The following is a 14188-nucleotide window of genomic DNA, read 5'->3' as shown; positions in this document are numbered from 1 at the left end:
TGATAAACTTTAGCCTCTAAGATGAGTTACATCTTATTTTGATTAGGGTTTGTATCATTTAAGTAGTTGAGGTTTGCCTCTTTATTAATGGAATTTTTCTTTCTTTAAAAAATAAAATAAAATGTTGCATGTAATTTAAAAATTGAGTCTACAGTATTAGAATGAAAAAAAAATGTTAAAGACCATTTTAAGGTGCCCAACACTGTAATTATTATTGGTGCAAATAAATATAAGGTTCCATATATTTCGATTTAAATGGAAATATGTAGAAACAGTTACTAACAAGAATGTCTTATAGCAATGAACGAAAAAAAAAGTATATATAATTTTAAATTTGTAATTAAGTTGTCAAATGCTAGTGGTACATTTCTAATTTTATATGTTTTGTGCTTGATACCACATTATTATGTGGATATATTTGTGATATTCGACATAAGTTGACCCTTATGAGAAATTTAGCGGAGAAGTCACAATGGGGATTTATACCCGACTCGTGGTGAGTCAAGGGGTATTTTAGTAATTTTACATACTTTGGGACAGTGTTCACGTTATGAAATATTTTGGGAAAAATATTGGTGTTTGGAAGATCAAAAGATTTAATTGGGAATTAGAGGAGTAATTTGAGGTTTAATGGGTGTATTGGACTAAATGATGATTATACCCTTGAAGGTTGTATTGAAGGTTAAGTGTAGGGAGGGGTAGAATGGTCATTTGACCATTGGGAGAGGCAAGTGGGAAACACCCTTCTGGGAGAGTAACTCTCCTACTTCTCCTTACTTAGTTTCGCTCAAAATGTCTAACCGTTAAACACTTGATTTGTAGAGGAGAATTGGTGAAGCTTTGGAGCAAATTTGGAGGAATTCAGTGGCAAGCGAGAAGATTAGGAGTTGTTGGTGCCACCAACAGCTAGGGATTAAAATATCATAGAAGTATGACAATTTTGTTCCAAGTTTTTTCTAGTTTTGATGTTCTTGAGGGAGTTTATGTCTTTGAGTGTAAATGTCAAAATTTACATACTTTGTGTGGTTTAGGTGAGATAAATAGGTAAATAATTTAGCTTATAATTGTTTTTGATACTTGGTTGTTGTTGGGAGTCAAGTTTTGAAATGTGATTCTCGGATTATAGAGACAAAAGTTTAGTTTGACACCTAGAAATGAAAAGTGGTGATTTTTTTGGGTATGTGGTGTTTCTGTGTTATATTGTTGTTATATTTGGGTTGTATTAGCTATACTAATGGTTATATTGGTTTAAAATTCCTAGAAATCCTAGTGAGATTGAGGTTTTGAGGTCTCAGATGCAGGGGAAGTCGTGGTTTAAGAATTGGGCAAGAACACAAAAATGTGGGTTCGTTTATGGGTTTTTGGCGAGAATTCATTGATTTATTATGGTGCTACACATTCATTTGTATCGGGTAGAGTGGTTGATAGAATGTGTAGACCTTGTGATCTCTGTGTTGTGTGGTTTAAGACCTTATTGCCTGCTAGGGAGTTGGTAGTTTCTAGGAGATGGATTAGATCTCTACCAGTTGAAGTGAATAGTAGGGAGTTGTCAGTGGACCAGAATGAGTTAGCTATGGAGCACTTTGATATGATTCTGGGCATGGAATAGTTAGCCATGTATGGGGCAACCACAGACTGTAAGAGGAGGATGGTGACCTTTGAGCCTGAGGGAGAGGACCCATTTGTGTTTGTGGGTGCTATGAACGGGCCTCGTGTTCCTATGATCTCGACATTGAAGGCTAGAGAACTATTGCAAGGAGGTTTCACGGGATTCCTAGTTAGCGTGGTGGATACCACCAGGGATGTGCCAGGCGGGCTGGGAGAGACTAGATTGGTCTGTGGGTTTTTAGATGTGTTCCCAAAGGATCTGCTAGGGTTCTCACCACATCGAGAGATTGAGTTTATTATTGAGTTGGCACCAAGGACAGAACCAGTATCTAGGGCATCGTACAGAATGGCTCTGGAAGAACAGAAAGAATTGAAGGTACAATTACAAAAGTTACTTGATTTAGGGTTCATCAGGCCTAACTTCTCACCGTGGGGTGTACCAGTGTTGTTTGTTAAGAAGAAAGATGGGTCATTAAGGATTGTATTGACTACCAACAGTTGAATAAGCTGACTATTAAGAAAAAATATCCACTACCAAGGATTGATGATATGTTTGACTTGTTGCAAGTAGGGGTGTGCAGAAAATATCCGATCTAATAAAAACCGACCGATCCAAAAAAAACCGACCGCCAAAAATTGGATGTCCAATTACTATTGGATCGGATTGGATGTAATTTTTAAAAATCCAAATTGGATCGGTCGGTTGTTAGATGACCATCCGACATCCAATAAAAACCGACCGAACCGATCCAATTTCCATCCAATTACATCCAATACCTCACTGTAGCTTACTATAGGCTTGCACACATGGGTTGATTAAGAAAACCCTAAACTAAACATTACAATTAAATATTTTTATTATTTGGATGAGTAATTAGTGTTTTTATAATTGAAATAATATTTTTTTTAAAAAAAAAATCAGCCTAAATAAAGGTTTTAAAAGATCGGATGGATCCGATCCGATCCAACGGATAACCAATGGATGCATCCAATGGATGGAACCGAACCAATCCAATCATCCATTGGATCGGATCGGATTGGTTGGTTCAAGATGATTGGATCGGATTGGTTCCAAAAATCCAACATCCAATTGGATGATTGGATCGGATCGGATGGGCTTAAAAACATTGGATGTCATCCAATGAACACCCCTAGTTGCAAGGAAAGACAATGTTCTCAAAGATTGATCTTCAATTTGGTTATCACCAGCTAAGAATCAAGGAGGAGGATATTCCAAAGACATCCTTTCGCACGGCGTATGGGTACTATGAGTTTTTGGTTATGTATTTTGGACTAACAAATATCCAACAACATTTATGGATTTAATGGGCATGGTGTTCTAGGATTATCTGGATAGATTTGTGATTGTCTTTGTTGATGCGGTTCTTCGCCAACAGATAATTAACATAATAAAGAGTGGGATTAGTGCTAAGTAATGAACCGTAATAGATGAATGATCTTAAAATAAACTGGTGACACGAATACTTTTTTTAGGTGGTTCAAAGGTTAAAATCCTTCTAGTCCACCAGCCAATATTATTGCTATCTCTCTGATATTCTTTACAGGGTATTTCTTTACACAATCGAATCCAAACCTTTGTAACTCCTAGGGTCTCCATATTTATAGGGAGAGGGCACCTGAGGGTTGGCAAAGGGGGGTCATCCCGTGACCTTCTTACCCATCATGTCACTTCTGTGACATTCATGATTAATTCCTAAAACCTGACAATTAAGTGTGGTCTAATCAATAGGTAAGGGGAATAATGGGCCGCATGGCCCAACCCATTCGTGGGTGCCTGAACACGCACGTTTATGGTACGTGTCCGAGAATTAAGAGATATATCAAACACGTGATGTCTGATATATGCACGTTTACATTGTGTGGTTGACTTTACAAGGGGTCAGAGATGCCAACCCAAGCTCGTACCTCGAGCTTGTTGTATTCTTAGCCCATGGTGTCCATACTACTGACCCGACTCCTTAGTATCTTATAAAGCCTTTGGTTACCTCGAGCTAAAGAGGTAGGACCTGGTAACAGCAGCTCCGGATACGTGGCATCCACGTGGTTGATATAATTATGCTATTTCTCAACTCGCTAATAGCCGGTGGATAATTAGGGCGTACATTTGCCCCCCAAGCCCCTACTCGTGGCACATGACGTCACCTGGGGCCACAGTGGGGGCTATTAGGCTTCTTTGTGGACTCTTCACATTCCGCCCATTACGCTGGTATCAAATACGTGGAGCATTGTGGTTGGTGACGGTACGTCTTCCGAGAACCGCATTAAATGGCCTAGCCTATACTCGGCCGTCGTTCCGCCTTTCGAGTAGTGATCCTCGTATCCTACATCAAGGCGATCCAACGGCCCTCCTCATTTGGCCTTTTACGTATATAAAAGGGATGGCCACCTTTCGCATGGGCTACCCGTTCATTTGAAAATTTTCCCATTTTCTTCATTTTCTTCATCTTCTTCTTTCTTCTCAGTCTCAAAAACCCCTCTCTTTCTTCCGGTTACTGTTCCTAGCGTTCCAAAAATTCAGGCACGAGAACTCCTTCGAGACTCCGTTACCAGCAATCCCAGCAGGACTCCAACCCAGACGACTCTTTCAGCCTCACCACAGCAAAACATTCTGTAATTCCTCCGTTTGTGCATACTTTTAAATTTTTTCCTTCACTATTGCTTAGGTAAATTGTTTTTGTAGTCGCATGCAGTATTTTGCTGGTTTTTTGTTGGTACGAAACACGTAGGTTTTTATCGTAGGGCATCGACCGTAAAAAAAACCATTTAGGAGCATGACTCATAGGGTACACTTCCTGGGGAAATTTTCTGGGTAGAATTCTTGTATGACTGTTTGAAATAACCAATGTTTAGGGTGCAAAACCGGGTAGCTTGGGGACACGCTTCACAAGCGGTTTTTCACTGTTTGCCTACTGAAACTTTCCTTCCAAGGCAAACTTTTACTCTGACCCTCCTGACACACGGATTTCGAGTAATCGGGGACCCGTTGGGAGCACAGGCGCGTGGTCTCACTCTCCACGGGCTGAGATTACCTCAGCCCGTGTAAAGGAAACACTTCGCGTTAGATTCTTTCTTATGCTTAGGTCGTCCTTTCTAAATTTTCTTCTTTTGTTCGTTAGGCAACCAGATGGGACCAAAGAAAATCGATCCAAGAAGAGTGCTGGCAGTTTGTCTTCCCAGCAAGCCAACAAAGGGAAGGAGGTGGTCATAGACTCCCTAATCCCCACCTTCGATCCAGCCGTGGAGCAGGAGCTCGAGGTGGGGCCCGCTGCTTTCTTCGAGGCCGAGAGGATCGTCTCGAAGGTCACCAGCCAGGGGAAAGTGAATAAAATATTCCTTTCCCACAACATTGAGATTGGGAGGGGCGCCCTAGACGCACGACCTCCCCTTGAAGGTGAGCAGAGCTGCGCGCCGCTCGATGAGGAGTACGCCGTGTGGAGCGACAAGCACCTCAAGGCTGGGGCCTTCCTCCCGCTGGACCAGTACTTCGTTGATTTTCTAAATTACGTGAAGCTGGCTCCTTTCTAGCTCCCCCCTAACTCATACCGTTTGTTAGTGGGTCTGAAATACTTATTCCTGAAGCAGGAATGGGAGGTCCCCACGCCGGCGGACATCCTCTACTTTTTCTGCCTCAAGGCTAGCTCGGAGCAGCGGGGGCGAGGCGACGGGTTCTACTATCTGACCCATTTTCCAAATTCGACTGCGGTCATCGAGCTGCCTAGCCACCCCAACGACTTTAAATACCAGTTCTTCATGTCCAAGGGGTTTCGCAACTGAGATCACCACTATTTCAACCGTCCTCGTAAGTACCTTCCACTCTTAGCTCGTAAGTTGATTTGTTGATTAGCCTCTTTGATTCGTTCCTGACTTAGAAACAATCATGCAGCCATTTTCGCGAGAACGGCCAAGTCCGTGACCCTTGGGGGTCAATACGAGACATTGGCGAGGCTGCCCCCAAGCGAAAAGGACTATCGCCAGCTCGTGTCCAACGAGACGATGCTGGCGTGCAAGCTAATCTCTCCATGCCAGACTTTGGCCTTGAGGAGACCGCGGGGTCTCCCTCCAGCTCACGAGATGGTGCCCATCCTTGAGGAGGAGGCCGTGGGAGAGGAAGAGTACAAGGAGGACAAGGTGCCCCTCGTGAGGCGTAAGCGGGCGTTGGAGGTTGCCCAAGAAGAAAACGTGGAGAGGGCCCAGTCCGAGGCAGCAGCCGGCCCCTCCGGCCAAGGTAATCCTTATCTGTTTAGGGAATTAGATAGGGCCACTGCAGACCTAAGGCTTTCTAGGTTTAATCCCGACAAAATCGTCCACCACCACCGAACAAACCCAGACCGCAACATTACTTTACTCCAGTGCGTTGACCAGCTCGTGCTGCGTAAGGAAATGGGTCGCCCTAGGGGAATGGTAGTAGTAGACAATACCCTAGCCTTTAGGTCGGCCTTCTTTGAGGAATATGGGACCAATCTTAGGTCGTGGCCCTCCCTCCTGGAGGGTGTAGTAGCTCCGGGTCTTAGGCAGTACGTAGAATAGTCTAGTCTCGAGCCAGATTCGGACCCAGAGCCTCTTCCAGCCTGCGAAGTCGTTATCTTAGACTCCCCTGCTGAAGCTCAAGGCCGGTGGTCGTGACCATAGATTCCTCCTCTAGCTCGGAGGGTAGGATCCCTTTCAATACATACTTGAGCTCTGTTTTCCCTTTTATTTTTGTTTTGCATAAATATTTTTACATGTATATTAATGCTTTATCTTTGCTTCGACAGAGGAGATGTCTCAGCCCAGGAACAATGATTTGCGAGCTATGTTCCCTGGAGGGAACCCTTCTTCCGGGGCTTCCGGGCCCATGTTGAAAAAGCTCCGGATGGCGAAAAGGCGATCGGGACTACCTCCAAGTCCCCTGCAAAGGGGAAAAACCAAGCCTCGGCTGCTCAGGAGAAAGTGCCTCCGCCCCCTCCTGCAATGGAGAAGATGGCCCCGCCCCCTCCGCGAGCTCCAGCCTCTGTTCAGGAAACGAAGGTGTCCCCGGGACCTTGCCGACCACAACCCCCGAGGTGCGCATTCCGGTCAACTCCCGAGCCTTAAGGAAAATCCCCGACGTCTTCAGGGGGACGGTCTACGAGACCACGACCTATATGGTGGACCATTGTTATAATGGCTCCGCGAGGGACCTACGGAAGATCGAGACAAGGAGCCCGGAGAACGTGATGGAGTCATCATTGGGGATGACTCTCACGGTAAGTTGGCCTTGCCATTGGTACTCCTTGTTTGTATGCATCATATGTTTTTCCTTTTTTTTTCTAAGGAAGTTGCCTTATTATCTTTTGGTCTTGCAGGGTGCTTTGGCCCTCCACTGGAGCATATCTCGGTCTAAGTCCAGGATCGAAGAGATCAGGGGCGAGCACCAGGCTGTTCAACTCGCCCTCGTGACGACTCAACAACAGGAAAGGGATGCCAAGGCAGCCCTGACAACTGCGCGAATCGAGCTGGAGGCCTTCCAGACCAAGCTGTAGGAGGCAGAGGCCACCAAGGCCTCCCTAGCTGCTGTGAAGACTGAGCTCGAGGAGGCCAGGGCTGCCCGGGCCGCATTGGACGTTGCGAAAGTTGAGGTCGAGGAGGCCAAGGCTGCCCTGGCGGCGGAGAGGGCAGCTTCCAGCTCCTCCATGGAGGCTATGCTGTACCACTGCTGGGTCTTCAACCCAGATGGTGACTTCTCCTTTCTGGGGTCGGACGCGTGGGAGTCCTTCCTGGAGAAGTTCAAAGCTCACCTTCAGCAAGAGGCGCCCTCCGAGACCGGGGAGACTTCCACAGCCGCCGAGCAGGAGGGCGAGGTGGTGACCTCATCAGAGCAGCTCGGCGGGGCATAGGACTTCTCGCTTCCTTTTACCATTTACACAAAAAAAAAAATTGTAACTTTATATTATGAGGTTTTTGAACCTCAAGACAATTGGTTTTATCAACTTTTCTCTTAATTGATTTACATCTTTTTGCCTCTATCTCATTTCTCTTTTATGCATTCTGGTAATAACCTTAGTTTCTGTTGGTGTTGTGATTGACATCTTACGCTTTTCTTAAAAAAAAAAGACATCTGCTAACCAACTTGAACCAACTTCTAAGAGTTAAGTACTGGTTGCATCCAGGATGTTAATTTGAAAACTTAGTTCGCATTAATCCTTTACTAATATCTCGTGCTTTTTAAGAAAAACATCGATCAATCAATTTGAATCAACTTCTAAGTTTTTGGACCTGGTTATATCCAGGACGTTAATTTGAAAACTTAGTTCGCGTTAATCCTTTATTAATATCTCGTGCTTTTTAAGAAAAACACCGATAAATCGATTTGAATTAACTTCTAAGTCTTTAAGATGACTTGGTTATATCCAGGCACCATATGCCCCCCAAGTAATTAGGAAAGGGTCTTTCGTGGTTACTTGAGATTACATCCACAAATATACACAATAATGGAAAAATATTTAATTCTCATTACTGAATAAACAAAAGATGGCCTTTCTGATTAAGCCTTACAAAGGTATCACTGATAATATTTCTTCAAATGGATAGCGTTCAAAGTTCGCGGGACTGCTTCTCCATTAAGCCAAGCTAACTTGTAGGTTCTTTCCTTAATGACCTCGGTTATTTGGTATGGCACTTCCCAGTTTGGTCCCAATACTTCATCTTTGGAGTCTTTACTGGCTAAGAAGACTCTCCTGAGGACCAGGTCTCCAATGCTAAAGGCACGATTTTTGACCTTTGAGTTGAAATAATGAGTGATCTTTTGCTGATAGTGCGCGAGCTGGAGCTGTGAATCTTCTCGTCTTTCATCAATCAGGTCGAGGGACGCGTAGAGCAATTCGTGATTGCGGTCCTGGTCATATGCTTGGACTCTATGCGAGGCTACCTTTGCTTCGACAGGAAGGACAGCCTCACTCTCGAAAGCTAGGGAGAAAGGAGTATGACCTGTCGGCGTTCGATGCGAGGTCCGGTACACCCACAGTACCTGGGGGAGCTGTTCTGGCCAGACCCCCTTAGCTTCGTCCAGTTTTTTCTTAAGGCTCACCTTTAGCATCTTATTGACAGCCTTGACCTGCCCATTTTCCTGGGGATAGGCCACGAAGGAGAAGCTTCTTACAATGTCGTGCCTCTCATAGAATTCGGTGAAGAGGTCGCTGTCGAACTGCGTTCCATTGTCGGATACGATCTTCTTTGGCAGCCCGAACTGAAAAATAATGCTTTTAACCACGAAATCGAGGACTCTCTTTGAAGTGATTGTTGCCAAGGGTTCTGCCTCTGCCCACTTGTTGAAGTAGTCGATAGCCACCATCGCGTAACGGACTCCTCCTTTTCCAGTAGGGAGGGCGCCAACCAAGTCGATTCCCCAGACCGCGAATGGCCACGGGGACGAGATCATCTTCAGCTCGACTGGGGGAGCTCGGGAAATTGTGGAGAATCACTGGCACTTGTCACATTTCTTGATGTAAGAGATCGAGTCCTTTGATAGAGTGGGCCAGTAATATCCTTGCCTTAAGATCTTCAAGGCCAAGCTTTGCCCCCCAAGTGTGATCTCTGCAAAAACCCTCATGCACTTCTTGCAAAATGGTCTCCGCCTCGCCTGGCAGAACATATCGTAGGAGGGGTAGAGAGTGCCCACGCCGGTATAGCTTCCCATCTACCATTGTATACCTTGGAGCATGGTAAAGTACCCGCCATGTGTCATTACGCTCTTCAGGTAACTTTCCTTCGGTGAGATATTCGAGGATGGGGGTCATCCAGGTCGGTCTGGCGTCGATCATCTCGACCTCCGCCTTGACTTCTTCTATGCTTGGTTTCTCCAAGAACACTACCGGTACTAACCCCAAAGTCTCCATCTCCCCGGAGGTAGCGAGCTTTGCGAGGGCGTCTGCATTGGCATTCTTCTCCTGAGGTATCTGCTCGATTGAGCCCCTTTCAAATGTAGACAGCTCGACTTTTACCTTGACCAGGTAAGCAGCCATCTTGGTTCCCCGTGCTTGGTATTCACCTAGCACCTGGTTTACCACGAGCTAGGAATTGTTGTAACACTAAATAGAGTTGGCCTTCAACTCCTGGGCCACCCTTAGCCCGGCCAGTAAAGCTTCGTATTCAGCCTCGTTGTTGGATGCCTTGAATTCGAATCTCAACGCCGAGTGGAATCTATGTCCTTTTGGGGATATCAAAATGATTCTAGCCTCGGAGCCATTCTCGTTAGATGAGCCATATATGAAGACCTTCCATGAGGCTTGGCCCGAGGTGGCCTGGGGTGAATCTTCCACAGGATCTTCTCGGAATCTTGTGCATTTTGCCACAAAATCAGCCAGGGCTTGGCTTTTTATTGTAGTTCGCAGAATGTACAAAATCTCGAACTGGCTGAGCTCAATAGCCCACTTCAACAGATGTCCTGATGCTTCAGGGTTTTGCAAAACCTGCCTTAAAGGTTGATTGGTTATGACATGTATTGAGTGGGACTGGAAATACGGCCAGAGCTTTTGGGAGGCCATAATGAGGCAGAAAGCCATCTTCTCCATCAACGGATATCGAGACTCAGCTCCCAGAAGCCTCTTGCTGATGTAATAGACTGGCTTCTGAACCCGGTCTTCTTCTCGGACCAATACGGCACTAGCTGCGTATTCTGTGACAGCTATGTAAAGGAAAAGAGGTTATCCTGCCATTGGTTTGGACAATACGGGTGGTTCAGCTAGATGTGCTTTCAGGTCGGGGAAGGCACGTTCGAACTCCTCGGTCCACTCGAACTTCTTATTCCCCCGGAGCAGGTTGTAGAACAGCAGGCACTTGTCGATAGATTTAGAGATAAACCGATTAAGGGCTGCCACCCTTCCTGTTAGGCCTTGAACATCCTTTCACGACCGAGGTGAGGGCAGCTCGAGCAATGACCTGATCTTATCGGGGTTTGCCTCGATTCCTCTGGTATTGACAATGAAACCCAGGAATTTTCCAGATGCGACCCCGAAAGTGCACTTCTGCGGGTTAAGCCTCATGTCGTATTCTCTCAGTATCTTGAAGCATTCTCCCAGGTCGAAAACATGGTTATCGGAAGTTTTCAACTTGACTAGCATGTCGTCAACGTACACTTCCATGTTATTTCCGATCTGGTTGGCAAACATCATGTTTACCAATCTCTGGTATGTAGCCCCGACGTTCTTCAGCCCGAACGGCATGACCTTGTAACAATAAACGTTAGTTGGAGTCATGAAGCTAGTATGCTCCTGGTCCGCTGGATTCATGGCGATCTGATTATAGCCCTAGTACGCATCCATAAAGGACATGAGCTCGTGCCCCGCCGTGGCATCTACCAATTGGTCGATCCTTGGCAAGGGGAAATAGTCTTTGGGGCAAGCTTTGTTCAGATCGGAGAAGTCGATGCAGGTCCGCCATTTCCCGTTGGGCTTTGGGACCAACACGGGATTGGCGACCCAGACTGGGAACTTAGATTCACGTATAAAGCCGCACTTTTTGAGCCGGGCTACTTCCTTTTCTAGGGCTTCAGCTCGAGTCGTTCCTAGGCGTCTCTGTTTTTGGGACTTTGTAGGCAGGCTCTTATCCAAATGGAGGGTGTGCATGATGACGCTTGGACTGATTCCCACCATGTCCTCATGAGACCATGTGAACACGTCCAGGTTCTCCTGCAGGAACTTAATCAGCTCCACCTTCCTCTCGCCACATAGACTTTTCTAGAGCTTTACCATCCGTGAGGGATTCTGTGGATTGATATTTACCTCCTCGAGCTCTTCGATAGCTTGGAGCTCAGATTTATCCTCGCCTATTCTGGGGTCAATATCATCACTTAGGACGATATCTTACCCTTCGACACTCTGAGGTTTTTCAATCTCAGGATTAGGCATAGGTTCCTGAGATTCCTCACTTCCACCTTGGACAGTCATCGTTAACTACCCGGGTTTTAATTTTCCCTTCATGGAAATGCTGTTGCATTCCCTGGCAGCAAGTTGATCGCCACGAATCATGCATATCCCTGTGGAAGAGGGGAATTTTAGCACGAGGTGGCGGATGGAGGTAACGACTTCAAATGCTATAAGTGTAGGTCGACCCAAAATGGCATTGTACGCGGCGAGACAATCGATGACCACAAACTCGAGGAGTTTTGAGACTGTCCGAGGTCCCTCTCCCAAGGTGAACACTAACTCGATCGTTCCTATTGCCGCCGATCCTTCTATAGAGAATCCGTAAAGCATCATGGAGGTTGCTTTCAGCTCGGTGATAGACAAACCCATCTTCTCCAGCGTTGACCGAAACAGTAGGTTTACCGAGCTCCCATTATCGACCAGCATTCTCCTAACCCTCCGATTAGCGAGCTGCACTGCTACGACCAAAGGGTCGTTATGAGGGAACTGGACGTGGCTGGCATCTTCTTCAATAAATATGATTGGTTACCTCTCCAATCATTGCTACTTTGGGAGATGCTGCTCATGGACGAACTCCACTCCATTATGAGCCTTAAGTTCGTTGACGTACCTCTTTTGGGCACCTCTGCTTGTGCCAGCCAGATGGGGACCTCCAGAGATCGTGGAGATCTCTCCTCCTATCACGGGAGGAGGGACGTCCTGATCTACCCGAGACCCGGGCTGACTGACCGGGACTTCCGGAGCTGGATGACCTGCGGGAACTCTAGTCCGCGCATACTGAGCCAAGGGTCCGGCTCTGATAAGAGTTTTGAGCTCATCCTTCAGGTGTCTACAGTCATTGGTATTGTGGCCAATGTCGTTGTGGAACCGAAAAAACTTGGAAGGGTCTCGCTTTCCCTTCTGGTGCTTTAACGGCTCCAGCTTCTTCCAGGGGAGGCGAGCAGAATTTGCTAGAAAGATGTTCTCCCTAGAGTGGGTGAGCTCGGTATAAGTTGTGTATACCAGCTTAAATTTTTCTGCGGACTTGTTCTTCTTTGGGCCGTGCTGGTTGCCCTCGCCGTTCCCCTTTCTCTTGCCTCCACCAAACTGGTTAGTCTGTGTAACGGTCTGGGTCGCTGTCATGACCTCCGTTCCCACTCCAGCGGGCTGTTCAGGGACCTGGCTGGTTCCAACGGCTGAGGCTTACGCCTCCTCTAGGTTAATCCATCCCTGAGCCCTATTTAGGAATTCATTTACTGTGCTGACTCCCTTCCTTTGTATCTCCTTCCAGAGTCCCCCTCCGAAGAGGATCCCAGTTCTCAAAGCCATGAGCTTGGAGCTGTCATATGCGTCCCTGGCCCGAGCAGTGACGTTCGTGAATCTGCTCAGGTAGGCCTTCAGAGGTTCGTCAGGTTGCCGCCTCATGTTTGCCAGGGTGTCGGCCTTGACGCGGGCAGCCTGGGAAGTCGGAATGCTCTCTTGAAGTCAGTGGAGAAATTTTTCCACGAGCTAATTGACTGTTTCTTACTCTGTTTGAACCATTGTCTGGCCGGCCCAGTCAAGGTGGATGGAAATATTAAACACCTCAGCTCGGGACCAATGTTGTGGGCCATCATCAAGGTAATGAACATACCCAGATGATTTGATGGATCCCCGTCTCCGTTGAATTTGGACAAGTGCGGCATACGGAAACCAGGCGGATATGCCGTTGCTGCTGTGCTGGGGCCGAAGAGCTCGAGTTTGTCCCCTGAATCATATTCATCTTTTTCTTTTTCTGATAGGAGCTTCCTCATCAGATCCTCCATTTGAGCTAGACGATCAAGGGTTTTGTCCTGATTTCCTTGGTTGTTCCGGGGCTGTTCAACAGCTCCGGATCCATTGTACACATTTAGCGGGTTATTGTCCCTCCTATCTTGAGATAGGTTATATGGGACGTTCCCGCTGTCGCGTACCACGGACAGGTCTTCCCTTTGGCGAGCACGGCTGCTGTTTCCCACCGGATTTCCCCTTTGAGAGTTTAGACGATCTCAGAGGTTGTCCCTCGGGGTGGCTTGAGGACTTTGCGTCGAGCTCAAGCGTTGGCGCAGGTCTCCGCCAGAAAGGTCACTTCGACGGCTTCCGGTCCAATAGCTCCCATTTGAGAAGCTTGGAGCCCGCCTCTGGGGATGAGGATCCGGGACTTCTCTGGGCGCCCTGCTACGATGGGAAGGTCCTGCGGAAGGTGGATTTCTCCTACTGCTCCCACGAGCTAGAATATCTCGGACTGGTCGAGGAGGAGACGGGTATCTTATCAGTGAAGGAGGATGCCTGACCAGGGATGCAATTCTGGTCCCGTCAGGGCGGATCAGATTAGATTGAGGCCACTTCGCTCTACCAACCTCCGGGTCCTGTGCTCGGCGGTCTGTGCGGGGCGCAGGACGGCTGGCCAAGGCGGGCTGCCGCTGTGAGCCCTCCTCGGATCTCCTTCGTGAGCTCCCTCGAGCCCTCTTGGGCGCGCTCGAGGGCGGAAGTGAACTGGGAGTTGAGGTCTGGACCGATTGGCTGTACTGTTGCTCGGCCCTAGGTAGTTCTTCAAAAGTGGTCTCCCGGTGGTGCGATGTGGGAGTAGAGTTTGACGTCGGGGGTCTGACCGACCGTCTAGGTCTGGACCGATTACCCCGACAGGACTTATGAGTCTCACCTTGCCTCTTTCCGACGTT

This window comes from Humulus lupulus, chromosome 4 (genome assembly GCF_963169125.1).
Source record: "Humulus lupulus chromosome 4, drHumLupu1.1, whole genome shotgun sequence".
NCBI lineage: Eukaryota > Viridiplantae > Streptophyta > Magnoliopsida > Rosales > Cannabaceae > Humulus > Humulus lupulus.
This window is presented reverse-complemented; position numbering follows the sequence as displayed.